Source organism: Mesoplodon bidens, assembly GCF_964165515.1.
Source record: "Mesoplodon bidens genome assembly, contig: HAP1_SCAFFOLD_154, whole genome shotgun sequence".
Lineage (NCBI taxonomy): Eukaryota > Metazoa > Chordata > Mammalia > Artiodactyla > Ziphiidae > Mesoplodon > Mesoplodon bidens.
Window position 1 is genome coordinate 878,759 of NW_027671790.1, and position 22,501 is coordinate 901,259.

Below are 22,501 nucleotides of genomic sequence, written 5' to 3' on the forward strand. Positions count from 1 at the left end.
TTGGTGATAATGAAAATATTCTATATCTGTACTATGCAAAGCAGTATTCAATAGCTACATGGAGCTAATAAACATCTTTGAAATATGGCAAATGCAACTGAGGAACTGAATTTTTAACCTTATTTTAAAATTTGTTTCCACATAAAGAATGCCACGTGGCTAGCATCTGTTGACAGATGCTAGACAGATCTACATAATATTTTAAGAACACTCTCCACTCAAAAACTCTACTATTCATTAAGTCAACCTAAATAATTTTGCCCTCTGACAAACAGAAAATAATTTATGCTTCCCTTGAAATTATCTGTCAAGACCTTTAGCAGTTAGGGGACATTATATTCTTAAAATTGACTTTGCTTTATGAAACTTTAATAATGTTGGAGTTCTCTGCCCTTGGTACCACCTTTGTGATGATGGGAAATACTGTGGATGATCAAGGACTATTTCAAGAGAACATGGAGAGAAACCGTCTGGATTTAATTTCATTATGAGGATGTCAAAATGTTAAATTACTTAAAATAAAACCCATATTGTTTTTATGCTAAGTTATAGTCTACATGTAGCTGGAAAAATGTTAAAAATATTTTTAAAGAACTACACATCTGGGCTTCCCTGGTGATGCAGTGGTTGAGAGTCTGCCTGCCGATGCAGGGGACACTGGTTCGTGCCCCGGTCCGGGAAGATCCCACATGCCGTGGAGTGGCTGGGCCCATGAGCCATGGATGCTGGGCCTGCGTGTCCGAGCCTGTGCTCCGCAACGGGAGAGACCACAACGGTGAGAGGCCTGCGTACCGCAAACAAACAAACAAAAAAATTAGAAGTATCTGAAATAAGCCTAAATTCAGAGTTAATCAGATTGGCCTGCTTTCTCAGGGGGACTGGAATTCACTGCTCTTTCCCCTCAACTCCCTGATGTCAGTGGCACTTTCCACAGATGAGGTGGCCTTCTCTGCCTACTGCAGAAGCTCAGTTCCCCCAGGCCCACTCCCTGTTTGAATCCCACCCTTGAGGCCAGGTGCCACCCTTCCCAGAACATTCGTGGTCTCATTTCAGTTTTTGACCTGCTCAGATTGAGTCCCTGTAGACTCTTTCTCAGCTTGAAACCTGATCTTCAACCCCTTTCCCTGACCTCGATGGTTACCTTCCTACTTTAGGTCTCAGGTGCTTTAGCTATAAAATGATATAGTTGCTCTTAATTCTAAAGTCTTCTTTCTAAAGCTCTACAATGTGGTGGCTCCTTGAAAATGTTTCTCTTTGCTGGTTTTAATTTTGTAGAGAATTAAAACCACAGCTACTCTAAAAGACAGTATGTTACATTGGATAAGGAAAGTGTGTTTTTGTAGTTAGATTAACAGGGATGGAAGACGACTTAGTATGTTTTAAGATACTCATGATCCATTCTAGTGAGAGTCAGGGGAAGAAGGGGAAGAGAGTTAATAAAATACCAAACCATTGTGACAAATTAAGTTAACCAAGATGTAGCTGATTAGTTACTACTTGAATAAGCCACACATATCCAATTCAAGTTTTCCTTTATTTTTCTAAGAAGGGATCCCAGTGAACTGAGTCCCATGTTCAGGAACTCCACGTTCAATGGCTTAGTCTTTAAAAACTGTTATGTTGCTGGAAGAAGAAATATTTCCCATCAAGTCCTAATTGATGTTTAGCTATCACGCACATTTGAAATAAATTTATTACTTTGCCTGATCTCAGTGTAATACATTCCAAAGGGGCAAAGAGCACACGAAAATTTATGGAGTCTCCATCTTCTACACTAAAGTGTGCAATAAATTACATAATATTGGGCCGTGAAATTCACAAGCCATAGAAACCACACCATTAGCAATGTATACAGTGGTAAACAGCAGGTAATGATAATCATATAAAACAAAATAGACTGTGTGTGTTGGCACTGCTGCCAATAAAGCAATCATTAAATGCATTCATAGGCATCTACGCTAGGTAAGCTCTTTGAGGGTAATTGCTATGAATTCTACATACCTGTCAGGATATTATATATAGTCCAGTTTCTACGGCCTTTATTCAGAGACGCTGAGAAACGGTTACTGTGGGTAAATTCAGACCTTTTCTCAATATAGAATTTGGTCAACATGCATTCTGAACAGCAAAATTTCACACTGCTTTCAATTTCCTACAGTAATTGCCACCTCAACAAATGCAGGATTAAGTATAATGGATTATAAGAAGTTAGAAAGGAAAGATGGAAGAAAAGAAGGAAGGTAGAAAAAAGTTGCGTATGGAGTACATCAACATTTACATAAAGAGTGGACCTAAAACTAACCTGAGGTTACCCTAAACTATTAGCGTATGATATAGAAGCATAAATGAAAAAAAAAAAACCAGCAAGGAAAACTCAAAGATTCTTTTTTTGTTTACTTTACTGCATATACACGTCCGTCTTAAACAATCTATATGCTTATATCCAATAAGAGCATTGTTTTGCAAGGCTATTTGGGTTCTATCAGCAGGTAAAGGTCGGACAACTCAACTTTAGCAGAGTTAGCCTTCAGGTGAATAATTGCTTCTTTCAGGTTGTGAGCATTTCAATTTTCCAGAAATGTTTCCCCAAAAATGAAAACTAAAAGAGTCCTAGGACAGCGTCCTTTAGAAGTTTTATAGTATCAAGGTTTTTGGAGGAAGAGTATCCTTGTCGATTATCAACACAATGATTCCAAGCAGGTCAATTTATGCTGAGAATATTATATAACAGACCCCACTTCACCTCCATTATACTGACAATGATCTTCCTTACTTCAACCTTGTGCTTCTTAGTAAAGTTGAAAATACTGAGCCAAGAACAGACAGTGACAATGCCAGAGACTCAGATGTACCTATAGGTGCCTTCAGACAACATCAGTCACCCAGGCTAAAGTCCTGGTTTAAAACAGCCCAACATGAATGAATCTCAAAAACCATATGCTGAGCAAGTGAAGCCAGATCAAAAGGGCACCTACCATATTATTCAACTTACATGAAATTCTAAACTGGGCAAAATTCATCTCTAAAGATAAAAATCAGATCCGTGGTTGCCTTGGGGTGGGAGATGGGGATACTTTTGCAAAAGCCTAGGAGGAAACTTTCTAGGGTTTTAGAATTGTTATCGATCTTATGGGGGTGGTAGTTATACAGATGTGTACATTAATTAAAAGTCATTGAACCGTTGACTAAACATGTCTGCATTTTATTGTGTGTAAATGATACCTTAATAAAGTTGATTACAAAATGAACCAAAAACAAAACAAAGAAGAAGAAAAACCTCTCAAGACCTCAAAGGAAATACACTGTTTTCTTCCAGGGTACCAGATTGGAAATGAGGCACTGGTCTGTTCTACCCTCAGATTATCCCGAGGATTATCTAGTCTACTTGAAAGCACTAGAGTCCCCTATCAGAAAAACTCACCCCATGTTTAATTACTTTGATTTCTTCTCTGCCTCTTCTCCCACACGGTGAAGTCATTTACGGAAGAAAAACCAGCTTTTTCCAACTTTGCATCATCACATATTCTTTCCAAAGCTACTATTTATGGAACAAAATTTGGCTACACTTTGTAAAAATCTAGTTTTTTGAGCCTTACAAATCTTAAAAGTTAACCTATTGCCTCCTTTGGAATTTGGAAAAAAAATTATTTTGAAAATGAATAGCTGAGATTTGACATTTTTGTGTTTTGTGATTTTCTCTTCCCCTAAGAGAGAAGTGAGTAGGAATGAGAAACACATACATAAAGAAAAAACAAATTATCTTGCTGCCTTTGCATGGTTATAATTTATAGGAAGCCCTTTTCAACAATAATCTATTATCAGAATCAATAAAAATAATCTCCATGAAGGCCAGGCCAGGATATTTGTCTCTTTTTCAGCAGATTGCAATACAAACCACATTCATGGATAGGCTTCTTCATGATCTTTGTAATACTGTAACAGCTGACCATTTCCTCATGCCTCTTCACCTTAACTTAAACCTGGTTTTTCATTAATGACCTCACATTTCCTTCTCTATCACTTGGTTGTCGGCCTCTTTTCCAACTCCAACTCCAACTCGCATTTCACTCTGGAACCAAAGGAAGACTCACACCTTCCTGCTTTTTAGTGGTACCGCAAGGTCATTACCATATTGTGATCACCCTGAAGAACAGCCAGACAATTGTTATTGCAGAGCCATCTGACAGTTTGTAGCTCTAAAAATTAACTAAGGACCGCATTTGTCAAAAATACCCTAGTTTAAGATTTTGGTAATATAGCAACAGTAATTCCGAAGTCATTTATGACGATCAGTGTGGGAAGCACCCTCCTTCGGGAAGATCCTTTGCCATACAATACACTTTCCCTGTCAGGTAATAAGGAAGCACGGCCGTGGAAATTAAACTTTTGTGGAAAGAAATACTTGGCTTCGAGAAGGCTTGAAGTTCATACATTTTTCTTGAATTAGATTCCCCATTAATTACATTATCCACAGAGAGGTAATTATCAGAATTATGTAAGCAATTAAGGAGATGCTACTCCACATTCTTTCAGCTTGTTGACCTTTCTCACTTTATTTCATGTGGCTATCTGAAACATCAGTGATTTACATGTCTTTCTTTTTTTTTTAACAGATTTCTGCGTGTGTGTGTGTGTGTGTGTCCCCATGATGAAAACATCATTAAAATAAAATATCATGAATAGACTCTTAAGAAGCAGAGTCTACTTAAAGTCCTGGAAAATGTGAAAGCACTAATATTCATGGACAACTCTACACTCTGAACGCTACTCCAAATTTTATTGATCTCTATTTTGTCTAGGAGTTTTTCAAATTTTCTACCATGATCATTTGTTAGTTTTATAATTACATAATAAAGGCATTACATCATACAATCTTTTGTTATCCATTGCAGTTTTAAAACTATTCCTTTCCTTGTCCTCAGCAGATATGTCATAGATTATTAGTACACAAGCAAAGACTTTCAACGTAACAGTACTTTATAGTGAGAAGAACTATACTGAGCTATCTCTATCCTAAGACAATGCACTAGGAAAGCACTAGGAATTCTTAAGCACTAGGAATACAGAGACAATCAAGGGGCAAGTCCCTTGCCTTCGAGTATACATAATCATTATAGCAAATGCTTAAATAGCACTTAGTATATAATTCACCACAGCAGTCTTATTATACTCCTTTTAAATAGGTGAGCAGAGGAAGCCACAGGGAAGTCATAGGGTCAAGCCAGAATTTGAACCTAGGTAGACTAGTACACTGTCCACGGCTTTAACTACTATGATAATATATATATATATATATATATATATATATATATATATATATATATATATATATATATGTCATATATATATCTATATAACTCCAAGTATTCCGAAGTTACAAAGCACTTATCTACCAAAACTCAAAAAGGAGCACACAAAATTGCATAGAAAATAAACATGTAAAAGGTCATAAATAAACCACAATATAACCTGCTCCACATAATATACTGACTGCAGTGTCCTGGGCCTCTCCCATCCTTAGGTAGCTGGAAATTACAATAAAATAATACTTTTCACTTTTGGAAGCCACACTATCTCTCATATCAACCAACCAATTACTTCCTTATAGAGAATAGGAAATTAACCTGAATATCAGAAAAAAAAATATATATATAGCATTACTGATGTAGAATCTTTATTTAAAGACAATAACTTCAATAGCAGAGGGAACTTTACCATTGCAGGCTTCAGATAACCTCTATATTTCTCAGATTTTATGCTAAATCATAAAATGCCATATTGTGTCTGAAGCTATTTTTTCAATAGTCCATTTTCTTAAATGGACTAGCAAAGCAGTAAATACTGAGGAAAATTTTGGCTCCCAAATCCTAAAGCCATTCTGATTATGCCTGGGTCATCATGGGGACATCATCGGAACTACCAGAGGACTGGCAGAAATACCAGTGGTCTAGCCAGCTTATAAATTAGAAATTATACAGAATCCAATTTTATTTTTTTGTTAAGTAATTCCTATGAGGTTTTTGGGATGTGAATGTAAAGTCCTTTGATGTGTAATCTTTATCCATTAGATAGGGAACAATGCCAATCCCCATCATAAATACGTTCACAATCTGACACTGAAAATCCACTGTAGGGCATAGGACCTGCAAATAGGATATGAATCACACACATCCATCCACTCATTCAGACAATCCACAAATATTCATTTTTAAGTCTACTATATGCCAATAATGTACCGGGCTCTAAGATGCTACACCATGCTAAATGCTGAAACAGACATACTCAGTTCTGGCCCTCCTGGAACTTATGACCTACAGAAGTGCCTTCATTGTAAATGGTCAGGACTCAGCCAATGCTATTATCATCAGCAGGTGACCAAATGATAGAGCTTGCTTTCTAAACAAGCTCCACACTCTTTGCTTTCAACATTTTTGCTTTCCTTCAAGCCACATAATCCAGTGGTCAGTTTCTCCCAGTTAGTGAGGTTTGGGGAAAATGTACCCAGTGAACAATTCCTTGTGGCCTCACTCTTTCCTCACACTCTCCTCTGTGCTCTTGAGCTAAAGAGACCTGGATTCAAGTCACTTGCTCTAACCTTATTATTTTAAAATAGGGCTGCTCCTGCTTTGAGGATTTCCACAGGATCAACACAGTAGCAAAGCAGCACTGAATCAGAAGCAGGTAAATTTCAAAATGACAGCTCTAAAAATATCCACTCTCCTTTTGTTCTCCTCCTATCCCTTTGCTCTGAACACCTCTGCTCTGAGGCTTTGCCTTTACCCTTCTCTGATTACTGCTCCAAAAGGGTTTCCAAGAACCGGGAGTATTTATGGTTTCACTTGCTCCCAAGTCCTTGGTGGAAAAGGATGCTTGCTTTCTGATTCTTACTAATTCCACACTCACATTGTTAACACAAAAATCATCATTTAAAAAAAAATTTCCTCAGCTTCATATTTCATCTGGGCCAACACTGAAAGAATATTTTCAAAGAAACAATATCCTCTCTCCTTTGCTCTTCTGAGTTTCACGTTTTTACCTCCAGTCTCATTTTCAACCCTTATTACGGGATGCATCACCAAAATAGAAGAAAGTTCTTTCTGCTTTCCCTGTACCAGCCAATTATTCTACTTTGTTCTGTCTCTAACGAACAGAATGCGAAATCAACACAAAGCCTGATTATGCGACCTCTTCCAAGGGAAAGGTCTGAGAGTTGTCTATTTACTAATGAAGCTCAGTGTGTATTAAGGGTTGACTGAAGCAATCATCAGGAATTTTCATCCCTTAAATTAGTGTTTTCCACCAGATGCACATCGTTCATTTCAGATAATATAACTTTTAAGTTCAGGATACAACTGGACAAAAGAAAAGAAAAAAAAGTAACCAACACAACATTTGCAGTAATAACACAGTAACAGCTATCATCCTTCCCTGAGGAATTCAGCCTACTTTATGGACACAATTTAGTACAAACTCATAAGAAAGCTAACAAAGCCCAAAACCACTTCACAATAGCGTAGAGAGGTAAAGGTCAAAACTTATTACTGCCAGGCCCAGCAGACAATGGCACCTACTGAAAAGAGCACAGGACAGGAAAACCTGGAAGCCTGTGTTCCAGCTTCGGTTATTCCTGTAAGCATTGGTATGATCTGAGTGAACTCAGCCTGCCCTGCTTTTTCCGTTTATAAAAACCTACATCATCCTCTCATTAGAATGAAATGCCGCATCTGAAAAGTTGCAGATCTCTTTAGGAAAGAAACAAAACTCATGTTTCTAACCAAAATGGAATAATTCAGTCAATGGAGACATAATAAAAAGCTGCCATAAAGCAACTGTTTACTTGAAATCTATCTTTTGTGGTGTATTTATATGGGTAAGGAGTGTAAGGATATCATAAGTAGAGTTACCAATTCTTCCAGAAATCAAGGTCATTGAGTTCAGATTCCAACTTTGACCTTGACCCAGGCTTACAGAGATGTAACATGTCCCAATACCTCATATCCACCATACATGGGAGAAACAAGGTATGCAGACAGATCTTCTTCTAAGTATCCCATATGTAGTGGTTTTAATACAGGGTCTCAGATTCGTTGCCATTCTTCACATCCAGATGTGGGCATTTTCCCTTGAATTTGGGCAGGCTTTCCATGGCTTCAAACAGTAGAGCAGGGGTCAGTAAATTATGGCTGGTGGGCCAAATCTAGGCCTCTACCGGCTTTTATAAATGAAGCTTTATTGGAACACAGCCATGTTCCTTAGTATATGTATTGTTTGTGTCTGTTTTCACATCACAGCAGCGGAGCTAAGTAGTTGCAAAAGAGACTGTATGGCGTGTAAAGCCTAAAATATTGACCGTCTGACACTTTATGGAAAAAGGTCTCCAACGCCTGCAATAGTATAAAGTGATACTATGTAACATCTAAGACTAGGTCATAAAAGGTCATGCAGCTTTTGCATGATTCTCCTGGAATGCTTCAACCCTGAACGCTCATTCTTGGGATACTCTATCTTGAATCCTAACTACCACGTTATGAGAAGTCCAAGCCACATGGGCAGCCATCTATAGGCACTCCAGGCAACAGTCTTTGTTGGGCACAGTGTTCAAGTCATCCCATCTCAAGGGCCAGACATGTGAATTAAAATTATCTAGATGATTGCAGCCCCAGCCATTTGAATCCTCATGAGCTGAGGTTTCAGACATCAGTCACAGAGTAGAGACAAGCCATCTCCTCTGCGTACTGTTTGAATCGCTGACCCACAGAATCTGGGCACATATTACAATTTTTGTTTATTTCACCACTAAGTTTGGACTTCTTTATTATGTAGCAATAGATAACTACAGCACTGTGTCTGTACACAGGAGATCTACATTTCACAGAGCACATACTTTTAGATGTGCATGTTGACTGCTCAATTTTCTAAGAAGTACGTATACACACATATAGTACAAAATAGTATATATATGTAAATATTAGACCTTATATAAACTAATCTATATTATCCATAAAATGAGGGGCCCTTGATAATAGGCTAACATTTCTTTTCAGTATTTATTGTGTTCCAAGAACTGATAAATTCTTGCATTGTATGAATTTTTTTAACCCTCATAGCAACTCGCTGAGAGAAGTAATGTTATCTCTATATTATAGATGAGAAAACTGAGGCAAAAACAGATAACATGCTCAAGAGTACTCAACAAGTAAATTTTAGAGTCAAGATTGGAACCCAAGTTCTCAAGGTTTAGATCCCTTACTCTTAGTCACCAAGCTATATACTGAGTAAGGAGATGAAAGCTGAAGCCATTACCTCATGCTCAAGAAGGTAGACAGAAACTTAGCAGGCATGGTTGAAAGAAAACAGGACTTGGAGTTGTAAGTCCAGAGCCTGAGTTATGAAATGAATTCTCCTCTCATCTAGATATAGGTTTGTTTTTAGAAAATGAAAAAGATCACTGCATATTTTGATGGTTAATTTCTGTACTTAATGATTACAAAAGAATGGAATTTTACCAGGGAGCTATTTTGCAATGACATAACTTATTGATTCAAATTCAAACCTTTATTATAAATTCTTGATTCAAAAGCAAATCTTTATTAAGTCTCCGTTGCATCAGAAGTCTTTCCCATTCTTCATTTCTTTTAAAACCCTTTCCTGTCTACTCTTGGCCAAAGCTTGAAGCCTAATTTAACATTGGAAATAAAATAATGAAATAGTCATAACACAGCAATTCCAATGCCTACTGAAATGGAAGCTCTAAATAATTTTCCAGATAATTTAGGAAATCAAAAATATTTACATCATAGATGCAAAGAGAGAAGTTACTTGTGTAATAAAATAAATGGTGAGACAAATAGTTTCTGGTCAAGTAGATTTGTTTAAATATGAACACTAATTTGAGCTCTATCCCGGTGCTAAAACCCAGTGACAGGTTGCATACAGTTTCTAAAGGGATAGTTCAGTGCATTGGGTCAAATTCATGACATAAAATGTGGTATTATTAGTAGTACTAGAAGACAGAGTGTGACTGTCTTCTTTGGGACATAGATAAAGACCCCAAGTTAGACAATATCAAGCACAAGTTATGTAGAATAAGATATTATCTCAGTCTTTGGAACATGTCATCCAGGATTGAACAAGAGGCAGATTTATTATGAAGTACATGAAGCCAGAGACAGTAAGCAATGAGTGGTAGTTGGTTAAAATAGACAGGTTTTAGAAGTAGAGGCAGGGATGTAGAAAACAAACTTAGGGTTACCAGGGGATTGTGGTGGGGAGGCTAAATTGGGAGATTGGGGCTGAAATATACACACTGCTATACATAAAATAGATAACTAATAAGAACCTGCTCTTCTTATTAGCACAGGGAACTCCACTCAATACTCTGTAATGGGCTATTTGGAAATGACTCTAAAAAAACCTAAAAGTGGATATATGTATATGTATAACGGATTCACTTTGCTGTACACGTGAAATTAACACAACACTGTAAATCAACTATATTCCAATAAAAATTTTTTTTAAAATAGGTTTTAAGAACCATAGTCAGGGAGCAGTGTGGATTGGAAAGACCTGGCAAGAAATGTTTCTGCATCCTCAGACAATGCTCCCCAAGCTGGCTATTGCAAGGGTGAGCATTTAAGAGATCTTTGACCTAAGGAGGACAGAAGATTAACAATCAACCCCAATGTGCATGAATTATTCTCCTCTGTGTTATCAGAAATCAGATGGCATCCTAGAGCAAGGGTCAGCAGATCTTTTCTGTAAAGGGTCAGATAGTAAATATTTTGGATTTTGTGTACCATACCTCTCCGTTGCAACTGCCTATCTGCTGCTGTAGCACAGAAACAGCCATGCACCATACATTAATGAATGGGTGTGGCTGTGTTCAAGCAAAATGTTATGTACAAAACCAGGAGTCAAGCGAGATCTGATCAGTGGGCCAGAGTTTGAGGACCCCAGTTCTGGGTCAGTGTTCACAGCTGAATGAGTCATGAGGCCTTAAGTTCCAGTTCTCATTGTACTAATTTCTACCTGGGTGAACTTGGGTTCATCCTTTTATTTATATGGGCCACTATATTAGTCAAGCTTCTCCAGAAAAACAGAACCAACAGCATGTGTATACAATGTGCCCATATATATTGATAGATATAGATCTAGATATCAATAATGATACCTAGATCTATATCCATATCTATATAAAGATAGAGAAAGAGAGAGAGAGATTTTAAACAATTGGTTCACACAATAATAGAGGCTTGGTCAATTCAAAATCTGCAGGTTAGGCTGTCTAGAGACTCTAGGAAGAGTTGCAGTTCAATTTCTGTAGGTCTTCTGGCAGAATTCCTTTTTGCGACAGGGAGGTCAGTCTTTGTTTTATTAAGAGCTTCAACTGATTGGATGAGGCGCACCCATACTATGGAGGATAATCTGCTTTACTCAAAGTCCAACACCAATTTAAATATGAATTTCATCCAAAACACCATCACGGAGACTACCCTGGTGGCGCAGTGGTTAAGAATCCGCTTGCAAATGCAGGGGACACAGGTTTGAGCCCTGGTCTGGGAAGATCCCATGTGCCGTGGAGCAAATAAGCCCGTGCACCACAGCTACTGAGCCCGTGTACCTAGAGCCCATGCTCTGCAACAAGAGAAGCCACCACAATGAGAAGCCTGCACACCACAACAAAGAGTAGCCCTTGCTTGCTGCAAATAGAGAAAGACCACGTGTGACAACGAAGACCCAACGCAGCCAAAAATATAAATAAATAAAAATTGTAAAAAACACGAAAACACCATCACAGAAATATCCAGAATAATATCTGACCAAATAACTGGGCATGGTGGCCCAGACAAATTGACATAGAAAATTAACCACCTAAGCCATAGTTTTGTCATCTTTTACTGAGAAATTTGACTTATCTGAACTATTTTGATAACTAGAAGATACCTTCTAGAGGTAACACCCTCAGGTTTTTACATGATAGGCAGCAGAGGGAAAGAGCCCATTTGTCCAGTCCGATGACACCTAAAGGATAAAATTCTGTCTTCTCTTTCCAACCCACAAGGATGAATGCCAAAAATACATCACTTATATCTGCTTTAGCTAACATAGGATAGGTCTGGAACAGACCTATGCTCCCAGTAAGCCTCATGAAATGCTATTTCATTAAGGGGAGACTTTACTTGCTAAGATTAGAAGCAAAAGAGGGTGGTGGATGAAACACTGCCCAAGGATATAAGTTCATGCAAGGAAGCAGGAGAGAGAATGGGTATCCGAAGATGTGCGCTCTAAGCCAACACTAATTCCAAAGCATCAGGTTATAATTCAGGGAGCACAACTGCTGGGGGTTTTTTCCCCCTCTTTTTTTCCCCCAAAGAGGGACAAATCAAGCATACTGACAAAGGAAGAGCATTAGTCACCACAGATAAATTCCTTTTTAGAGGTGATCTCACAAATAATTTGGCTCAGTGTAGACTATGATTTGGTTCCAAAAACCATAAGCTAGAGCATTTCATTCCAGGTCCCTCCTCAAATATCCATGATAGGTAGAAATTTGGCATCGGTAGTTCTTGAAATCTCCCCAGGTGATTATAATATGCAACCAGGGCTGAGAATCTGGAGATGTAGAGAGAATTTAAATTGAACTTTAGTTAAACAGTACAACAAGCTCTGACTCTACTGGCTGGAGCTAGAAAAGGGATATGCATTTACTGGGATGAGAAGATAAAGAAAACCAGGGAGTAAATCAAATGCTTTACACCTGTGCTTAGCTAATTGTTACTCAGATAATTCAGACAATCTTACAGCACCTGAACCCTGAAATTCCTTAGTTCTGTTTAAAAAAAAAGTAACTCTTCAAGTAACCGAACTCTGAGAATCATGTAAATCATAAAGAAAAAGAAGAAATCTCATTTTTTTAATTAGTTGATTTCATATATACTGTTTCACTTTCATGATATTAACTAGTTAGCTTTCTTTCCATTTTATGTTTGAGGAAAGTAAGGCTTTAAAAATCTTAGTAATTTTCTCAAGGTCACTTGTTAAGGGTGTGGTAGGCAGCATAATGGCTCCTAAAAATGCCCTCACCCTAATCCCTAGAACCTATTAATATGTTACCTTACATGGTGAAGAGGACTTTGCAGATATGACTGAAGTTACAGACCTTGAGAAAGATTATCCTGGATTACCTCATGGAACAAATCTAATTGCATGAGTCCTTAAAAGTAGAAAACCATTCCCAACTGTAGAAAGAGAAAGAGAGAGATGTCTTAATAGAAGCAGAATCAGAGAGATTCAACATTTTGGGTTTTGTAGGTGGAGAAAGGGGACTCTGAGTCAAGGACTACAAGTGACCGCTGGAAGCGGATAAAGTCCAGGGAACAGAAACACCCCTAAGAGCCTCCAGAAAAGAATGTAGCTCTGCCAACACTTTTTTTTCTTTTTTAACCATCTATATTGGAGTATAACTGATTTACAATGGTGTGTTAGTTTCTGCTTCATAACAAAGTGAATCAGCTATACGTATACATATATCCCCATATCTCCTCCCTCTTGCATCTCCCTACCACCCTCCATTCCCGATCGCACCCTTGTAGGTGGACACAAAGCACAGAGCTGATCTCCCTGTGCTTTGCGGCTGCTTCCCACTAGCTATCTATTTTACATTTGGTAGTGTATATAAGTCCATGCCACTCTCTCACTTCATCCCAGATTACCCTTCCCCCTTCCTGTATCCACAAGTCCACTCTCTACGGCTGCGTCTTTATTCCTGCCCTGCCCCCTAGGTTCTTCATAACCATTTTTTCTTTTTTTTTTTTAGATTCCATATATATGTGTTAGCATACGGTATTTGTTTTTCTCTTTCTGACTTACTTCACTCTGTAGGACAGTCTCTAGGTCAATCCACCTCACTACAAATAACTCAATTTCATTTCTTTTTATGGCTAAGTAATATTCCATTGTATATATGTGCCACATCTTTATCCATTCATCTGTCGATCCTGCCAACACTTTTACTTTACTCAATTGAGACCAATGTCAGACTTGTAAGGTAATAAATTTAAATTGTTTTGAGTCACTATATTTGTGGTAATTTGTATGAAAGCAATAAAAAACTATTACAGGAGGGGCCTCCCTGGTGGCGCAGTGGTTGAGAGTCCGCCTGCCGATGCAGGGGATACGGGTTCGTGCCCCGGTCTGGGAGGATCCCATATGCCGCGGAGCCGCTGGGCCCGTGAGCCATGGCCGCTGGGCCTGCGCATCCGGAGCCTGTGCTCCGCAACGGGAGAGGCCACAGCAGTGAGAGGCCCGCATACCGCAAAAAGAAAAAAAAGAAAAAAAAAAAAAAAAAAAAAAAAAAAACTATTACAGGGGTCCTACAGGAGCCAGGCTATATATTTATACTTAAGTATTTCTGAAATGAATTTAACCTTGTGATTGACAGCAGCAGCAGCTTCCAAGGGATCCCACCACACACCTGAGGCAAAAGCAGCCTAATACAAAGCAGTGACAGCAGCAGGTCACTGCCCCACACTTGGGGTAGAGGGGGACTTGATCTACTGTAGCAGCAGCATAGCCTGAATGGGAACCCATCCTCCTGTGGCACTAGTCCCATCAACATTAGTCTAATCTGCTAGCACCTGCTGCGCCAACAGGCCCAACATATACAAACCCTCCAACTCAGCAGCATTAAGTGAGCCAGACTCAGTGTTTCCTGAAACTCATATCCAATGGCACTGGAAAGCCCAGATATCACCTAATGTTATGAAAACATAAAAAAAAAACAATAACAGAAGACTGGGAACTTCAGAAAGAAAAGGGGAACAATGGAATGGGTGAAAACAAATGGGGTAAATATAAGAGACTATCATTAGCCTCATGAGTTTCTTAAATACTATCTGATGGTCAAAGCAAATATTATGACACCATCTGATGTGGTTCTCAATGTAGAGAAAGGAAATACTACAGAAAATCATACTTTAAAACTGGGGAATATTAAGAGACTAAATGGAAGTAAAATTTTGAAACTTCACTTGAAGTAATAAAACACTGATTCCAGTAGGCTATGGTAAGTTACATATGTATACTGTGATGCCAAAAGTAACCACTAAGAAAACTATACAAACAGTATACACAAATGATTATAAATAAATTAAATTAAAATGGACTTATTAAAAAATGTTTAAGTAACCCACCAGGCAAAATAAGAGAAACACAGGATTGAGAAACTAAGGTAAAAGACAAAACAAAAAATAAAATGGTAGACCTAATCTTTAACATAGCAATAATTACATTAACTGTAAATGATCTAAATAACCAAGTCAAAGACAGAGATTGGAAGAGTAGATTAAAAATTCACAAGCATGATCCAACTATATACTGTCTATAAGAAGTTTACTTTAAACATCATGATATAGGGAGTTCAAAGTAAAAGGAAGATAATGATATATCATGTGAACGTTAATCAGAAAAAGTAGGAATGGCTATATTAATATCAGATAAAGTAGACTTCAGAGCAAAGGAAATTATTAGGGGCAAACAGGGTCATTACATAAAGATAACAGGAATAATCCACCTAGATGACCCAATGATACAAAATGTGTGTGCACCAAACAACAGAACTTCAAAATACATGAAGCAAACACTGAAAAAAGTAGTAAAAGGAGAAAATTTTAAATCCACAATTATTATTTGAGACTTCAGCACAGCAATTTAGAGAGAAAAATCAGCAAGAATATGGAAGAAATGAAAACATCATCAATCAATAGGATATAACTGACATTTAAAGAACACACTCAGTAACAGCAGAATACATATTCAAGTGTCCATGGAATATTCACTCATATACTATATACTGGGCAATAAAAAGAACCTTAGCAGATTTAAATTGTAATGTGCCTAAGTGTTGGATGCTAAGACTCAGAGGTTTTCTTATTTCTTTCATTTATATATTCATAAAAAGTTAGCAGATTTAAAAGAATTAAAATCATAGAGTATGTTCTCTAGCCATAATGGAATCAGACTAGAAATCAATAACAGAAAGACAACAGGAAAATCTTCAATCACGTGAAAACTAAACATCACAATTCCAAATAACTCATGGGTAAAAAAGACAGCATCAAGGAAATATTTTTTAATGCATAGAATAAAAGGAAATGGAGATATAACAGATCAAAGTTTGCAGAATGAAGTGAAAGCAATGCTGAAAGAGAAGTCTATAGCACTAAATTGGGAAAGAAAGTGTTTCAAAGCAATAATCTAATTTTCTATATTACAACAGTAAAAAAGGAAGAGGAAAAAACACTAAACAAGCAGAAAGAAGGAAATAATAAAGATGAAATAGAAATCCATGAAACTGAAAACAGGAAAATAGGGGGGAAAATCAATGAAACAAAAGGCTGGTTCTTGGAAATAAACAATCTAATCAATAAAGATCTAGCAAGACTGATAAAGATAAAAAGATGGATGGCACAAATCACAGATATCAGAAATGCAACCAGGGATACCATGGCATATCCTGCAGGTTAATGAGGAACAAGTTGTTATGAGCAAGTCTACACTATAAATTGAAAAATGTAGGTGAAATGGGCCAATGCTTCTACACTCAAAACTACCAAAACTCAGCCAAGATGAAATAGATAATCTCAGTTTTCCTGTAACCATTAGAAACACTGTTTTTTCATTTAAAAACTCCCAAAAGGAATATTCAGGCTTAGATGTTTCACTTTTACCCAAGACATAAAGAATTAACACCAATTTTACATGATTTGATAAGAAATAGAAGTAGAAGGAACAGTTCCTAATTAAATTTATGAAGCCAGTATTACCTTGATACCAAAACCGGACAGGGATACGATAGAAAGAAGAAAACTACAGACCAATATTTTTTATGAAATTGGCTGTAAAAATCCTCTGCCAAATATTAGCAAATTAAATCCAGAAATATATAAAAAGAATAATATACCATGACCAAGTGGCATTTATTCTAGTTATGCAAAGTTGGTTAAATATTTGAAAATCAAACAATGTTATCCACCATATCCAATAGATTAAAGGGAAAAGTCATGTGATCCTATCCAATAAGGCAGAGAAAGCACTTGACAAAATCCAATCCCATTCATGATTTTAAAAAAAGAAGAAAAAAGAACTCCAAGCAAACTAGGAATAGAAAAGGAACATACTGAAACTCATAAAGATGATCTACAAACAACCTATACCGAGATTATATTTAACCGTGAAAGACTGAATGCTTTCTCTGTAAGATCAGAAACAAGGCACAGATATCTGCTCTCACCACTTTTATTAAATGTATCACTGGAGGTTCTAGTAAGAAAATAAAGCAAAAATAAATAAATACATACATTTAAAAGTTAAATTTTTAAAAAGTTCATTTAAAAGATAAAAGGACTATTCCTACTATGTTGAATAGGAAGGAATATATCCTACTGAATGTTGAAGAGTAATATATCCTATTATATTGCCTAAGGAAAAGTAAAACTGTCTGTGTCTGAAGAGGACATGATAATCTAAATGGAGAAAATACCAAGGAATCCACAAAAAGCTTGAGAAATAATATTAGTTTGTAAATGTTTTAGAGTACAAGATCAACACAATTTTATCACATTATATATTAATAACAAATGTGTAGAAGCTTAAATTAAAATATGTGATGCCATTTACAACTGACCTAAATAAATACTTAAATACAAGCCCAATAGGACATTTATAGGACCTCTATACTGAAAATTACAAAATGCTGATGAAGAAAAATTTTAAAGTCCCAAACAAATAGGGAGACATACCTTGTTCATGGATTAGGAAACACAACATAATAAAGATGTCAATTCTCCCCAAGTTAAGAGGCTTAACACAATTACTCTTAAAATGCCCTCAAGGTTTTTGCGGATATAGACAAGCTTTTTCTAAGATTTGTATGGTAAGAAGAGGCTGAAGAATAGCTAAAACAATTTGTAAAGGAAGATTAAAATGGGAGGAATTAATCCACCCAATTTCAAGACTTTGCAGTAATTTTGGAGGGTAGATACATAGATCAATGGAATGGAATAGAGAACCCAGAAATAGACTGACATAAATACATTTAACCTGTTTTTGACAGCAGTGCAAAAGCTATCAAGGAAGAATAGACATTTCAAAAAATGGTACTGAAACAGTTGGACATCCCTTGACAAAAACAAACAAAAAATGAACCTTAACCTAAACCTCCACACCTTACACAAAAATTAAATCAAAGTGGATCATAATCTTAAATGTAAAAGCAGGACATTTTTAGAAAAAAAAATAGAAAATCTTTGGCATCTAGAACTAGGTGAATAATTCTTAGACTTGACACCGAAAGTATGATCAATAAAAGCAAAAACTGATAAATTGTATCTCATCAAAATGAGTTAAAAATGCTTCATAGAAGATCCTTTTAAGTGGATGAAAACTCAGATTACACAGTGGGAAAACATATTTGAAAATCCCATATGAGACAGATGACTTGTATCTATAATATACAAAGAACTCTCCAAACAACTTAAAAAAATCCAACTAGAAAATAGGCAGAGGACAGGAACAGACATTTCATGGAAGAGAATATACACATGGCAAAGAAGCACATGAAAAGATGCTCAACATCATTAGCATTAGGGAAATGCAAATTAAGACCATAATGAGATATCAGAGAATAACTAAAATTATAGTGACAACATCAAATGCTGGCGAGTACGTAGAAAAGTTATATCACGTCACTGGTGGGAAAATAAAATGGTTTAGCCACTCTGAGAAACAGCTTGACAGTCTCTTTTAATCCTAAAAGTAGATTCACCCTACAACGCAGTACTTGTACTCTTGAGCATTTATCCAAAAGAAACAAAAACTTAATTAAGTTCCCACAGAAACTTACACATAAATGTTCATAGCAGTTTTATTTATCATAGCCAATAACTGGCAACTACCCAAATGTCTTTCAATGGATGAATGTTGAAACAAATTGTGATAAAATCTTATGATAGAATACTACGGAGCAATGAAAAGGAACAAATTATTAATATATGCAAAAATTAAAATGAACTTCAAGGGAATGATGCTGAAGAAAAAATGTTTAAAAGCCAATCTCCGAAGATTAAGTAATTCATGATTATGTTTACGTATTATTCTTAAAATAACAAAACTGTGGAGATAGAGAACAGATTAGAAGTTGCCAAGGGTTAGAGATGGGGGTAGAAGGTACAGTGGGGAAACTTTGTGAGGTTTTTGTGGTCCCAGTACAAATAATACAGCACTCTTGGTTTTAATCCCTAAAGATTTTTAAAAACAATTCCTAATAAGAGTTGTCCAGATATTTAGCAATGGCAGCAGATTACAGGTATAGCTCCCCAACATGACAACTTCAAAAGAGATTGTACTAATTCAATGCATATGTTAATTTTAAAAAGGCCAGTCACAGTACTTAAATGGTATATATCTTAACGATATTATTCTAAGTATCTAGCTGTACCAGATGGACTAGCAGGATTTTCTGTACATTCAATCTTATTTAAGACAGTAAATCTTATAATAAGAGAGTTAAAAAAAGAAAAAGAAAAACAAACAAACCTCAACTACAGTTGGATATTCTCATAGGAAGATGAGGTGAAAATATGTAGCAGTGGTTCAAAAGCTTAAGCAGTGGCACCTAAATTTGGCTGCATATTAGAATCATCTGAAGCACTTTTTAAAAACCCTCACACTGACTGTTGGTCATCCTAGACCAATAAAATAACTTTAAATCTCCTCAGACGATGCCAGTGTCTAGCCAGAACTGAGAACCAGCAGACTAAGCAGAAGGGGATGTTTCTACAAAGATTTCTTAACAATAAGTCCTTTCACCCAATCAGATTTACCTTCCCACAAAGGGGTAAAGAAGGCTAGATGCTGACCATACTTGCTTAGCTGTAATTAGCACTTGTGACTCGCCCAAATCCTAGATCATGTTTCCCCTAAATTTCATGTTATTCCCTAAGTTTTTCAAATCCAGGGCTAAGGGGTTTGCCAGGATGAGGTTTTAAGTGTTCACACAGGGGAAGTCCCTGGCAAACCAGGACAGCGGTCACTACATTGAATTGTAAAGCATCCTAAATAACCCTGCCACTGCTCCCAGATACTAGTCTGTGCCAACCAGTGGAGAAAAGGCATTCTCCATTACTACCACGGCAAATGCTGCTGTACTTGCCTTGGCTACTCCCTATCTTTTCCAGGCATCACTCCCCTTCACCTGCTGGTGGACACTTTGGCCAGCTGACAATGCAGATCTTTTCAAACTTTAAGGTGAATAAAAATCATATGGAGGGCCTGTTATAACAGAGATCACTGAGCCCCACTAGAGTTGCTGATTCCATAGGGCTGGGATAGGGCCCTAAAACTTGAATATCTGACACATTATCAGGGGACGCTGGTAAAGCTGGTCAAGTTGTTACTGAATGCAGGTTCATGTGTCTGAAGCACAGTGAGGCCAAACAAACCTAAAGGTTGGAGTCTGGAGAAGAGAAAGGTTTATTGCAGGATCGAGCAAGGAGAGGGGTGGTCCGTGTTCCAAAACCCCTGAAATCTCCAAAGGATTTCAGCAAAGCATTTTTAAGGGCCAGGTGAGGGAGGGACATCCCAGGGCATGTGATCAGCTCGTGCACAATCCTCTGATTGGCTGATGTTGAGGCCACAAGGCAGGTAACATTATCCATCCTTAGGTGCCAGGAGGTCTGAGGGCTACGTGCTCATGATCATCAAGGAGTTCATTTCTTCCATTGGGTGGTGGTTTTTAGCATCTGAAAACTCAAGAAATATGCCTGAGATACTATTATCTGAGTACTTCAGAGAGAAACTACAATAGAGGATATGGTGGATGGGTCTGTCCTAGGAAGGCCCCATAGGGTACTGCTTGGTTACAAGGTGACCATACTTTGAGAACCACTGCTCTAGTGGCTTGGAATGTTAAGAAAGCAATGGAAGAATCCCTTCCCAGATCTAGATTCTAGTATCACCAGCTATTTTGGTGGGAGGAAGGGTAAGTTTTGTCCTTGCTTGGACTTCTTGTTCATTTATATCAAAGCCTATTTGAGGCAGTGCGTTCGGCAGTCCTGCAGATCTGTCTTTTGCTTCAACAGTGTTTGGAATGAACAGACCCAGGGACGCTCCTTGCTCCAGCCCCCGACCACCTTCCAACCTTTCTTCCTTTCGCAACCTTTGGAATCAGACACTCAGCTATCCTCAGCCTCCAGGACAGGCCAACACCAGTTTTTGAGCTTAGCTCCTTATCACTGATCAACCACGAGTTCACAGGTTCGTCAGAATTATTCCACCGAGGTGGAGGCCGCCGTCCACCGCCTGTTCAACATGCATCTGTGGACACTTACCTCTCTCTGAGCATCTATTTCGACAGCAACAATGGGACTCTGGACAGTATGGGCCACATTTTTCGCCAACTGGCTGAGGAGAAGTGTGAGGGCGCCCAGCGCCTCTTGAAAATGCAAAACCAGTGCTGCGGCCGCGCCCTCTTCCAGGATGCGCAGAAGCCTTCTCAGGATGAGTGGGGTAAAACCCAGGATGCTGTGGAAGCCGCCATTCTTAGGGAGAAGAATCTGAACCAGGCACTAACGGATCTGCGCGCCCTGGGTCCTGCCCGTGCAGACTCCCAGTTCTGTGATTTCCTGGAGAGCCGCTTCCTGGAGGAGCAGGTAAAACTCATCCAGAAGATGGGAGACCACCTGACCAACCTCCGCAGGCTGGCTGGTCCGCAGGCTGTGCTGGGCGAGTATCTCTTTGAAAGGCTCACCCTCGAGCCAAACAGGAGTCTCTGAAGTCCAGCCGCGTCTGAGGAGACCCTCTGGCGTCAGAGCTTCTGCCTGAAGCCCCGCTCTGCAGCCACTAGGCAGCTTTGTAACCGCCCTGGAGCCCTCTCCCAAGCCTTGGACCAAATGGAAACAATAATGCTTTTTGCAGAAGGAAAAAAAAAAGCCTATTTGAAATACAAACAGAATAAAGTGAAAAAAAGAAATATATACATATATTCACGTTCTTTTAACATATGAATTGCCCCACTTTATCTGTGTGAAATAAGTTTGTTCCCATTATTGGGCTGGTTCTCAAGCTTTGCTGCTCGTTTGAATTACCTAAAGAGCTTTGAAGAAAAACATTGGTGTCTGGGTCCCAGCCCCAGAGATTTTGATTCAGTAGGTCTAGGGAGGAGCCTGGGCACGGGAAGGTCTCAGAGTTCCCCAGGTGATTCTAATGTGCAGCAACTTTGTGAACCACCTCTTGGCTTCAATGCAGCTAGTCATCAGATATTAAATCTAAGACACATGGACTACTAGTGCGTGAGCTCTGTCGCTAGGTGTATTCCATTTTCTTTCTCCTGGAAGATTCGTGCCAGGGAAAATGATTGATAGTTGTGTTACTTCTCTGAAATGGATGGAAATTTCCAATTAGCGTGAACAGGGGAGGGTGAATGGGTGAATGCAATAAGGTGTAT

The 22,501-nt window shown here is 38.0% G+C and overlaps 1 pseudogene across 1 annotated transcript; it reads left to right on the forward strand.

Annotated features, from left to right (window-relative positions):
- Positions 1-17,191: 17,191 nt before the first annotated feature.
- Positions 17,192-21,996, forward strand: LOC308611049 (ferritin light chain-like; annotated as a pseudogene). The gene is made up of 2 exons: positions 17,192-17,230; positions 21,313-21,996. The product of its transcript is annotated as a ferritin light chain-like (transcript).
- Positions 21,997-22,501: the final 505 nt, after the last annotated feature.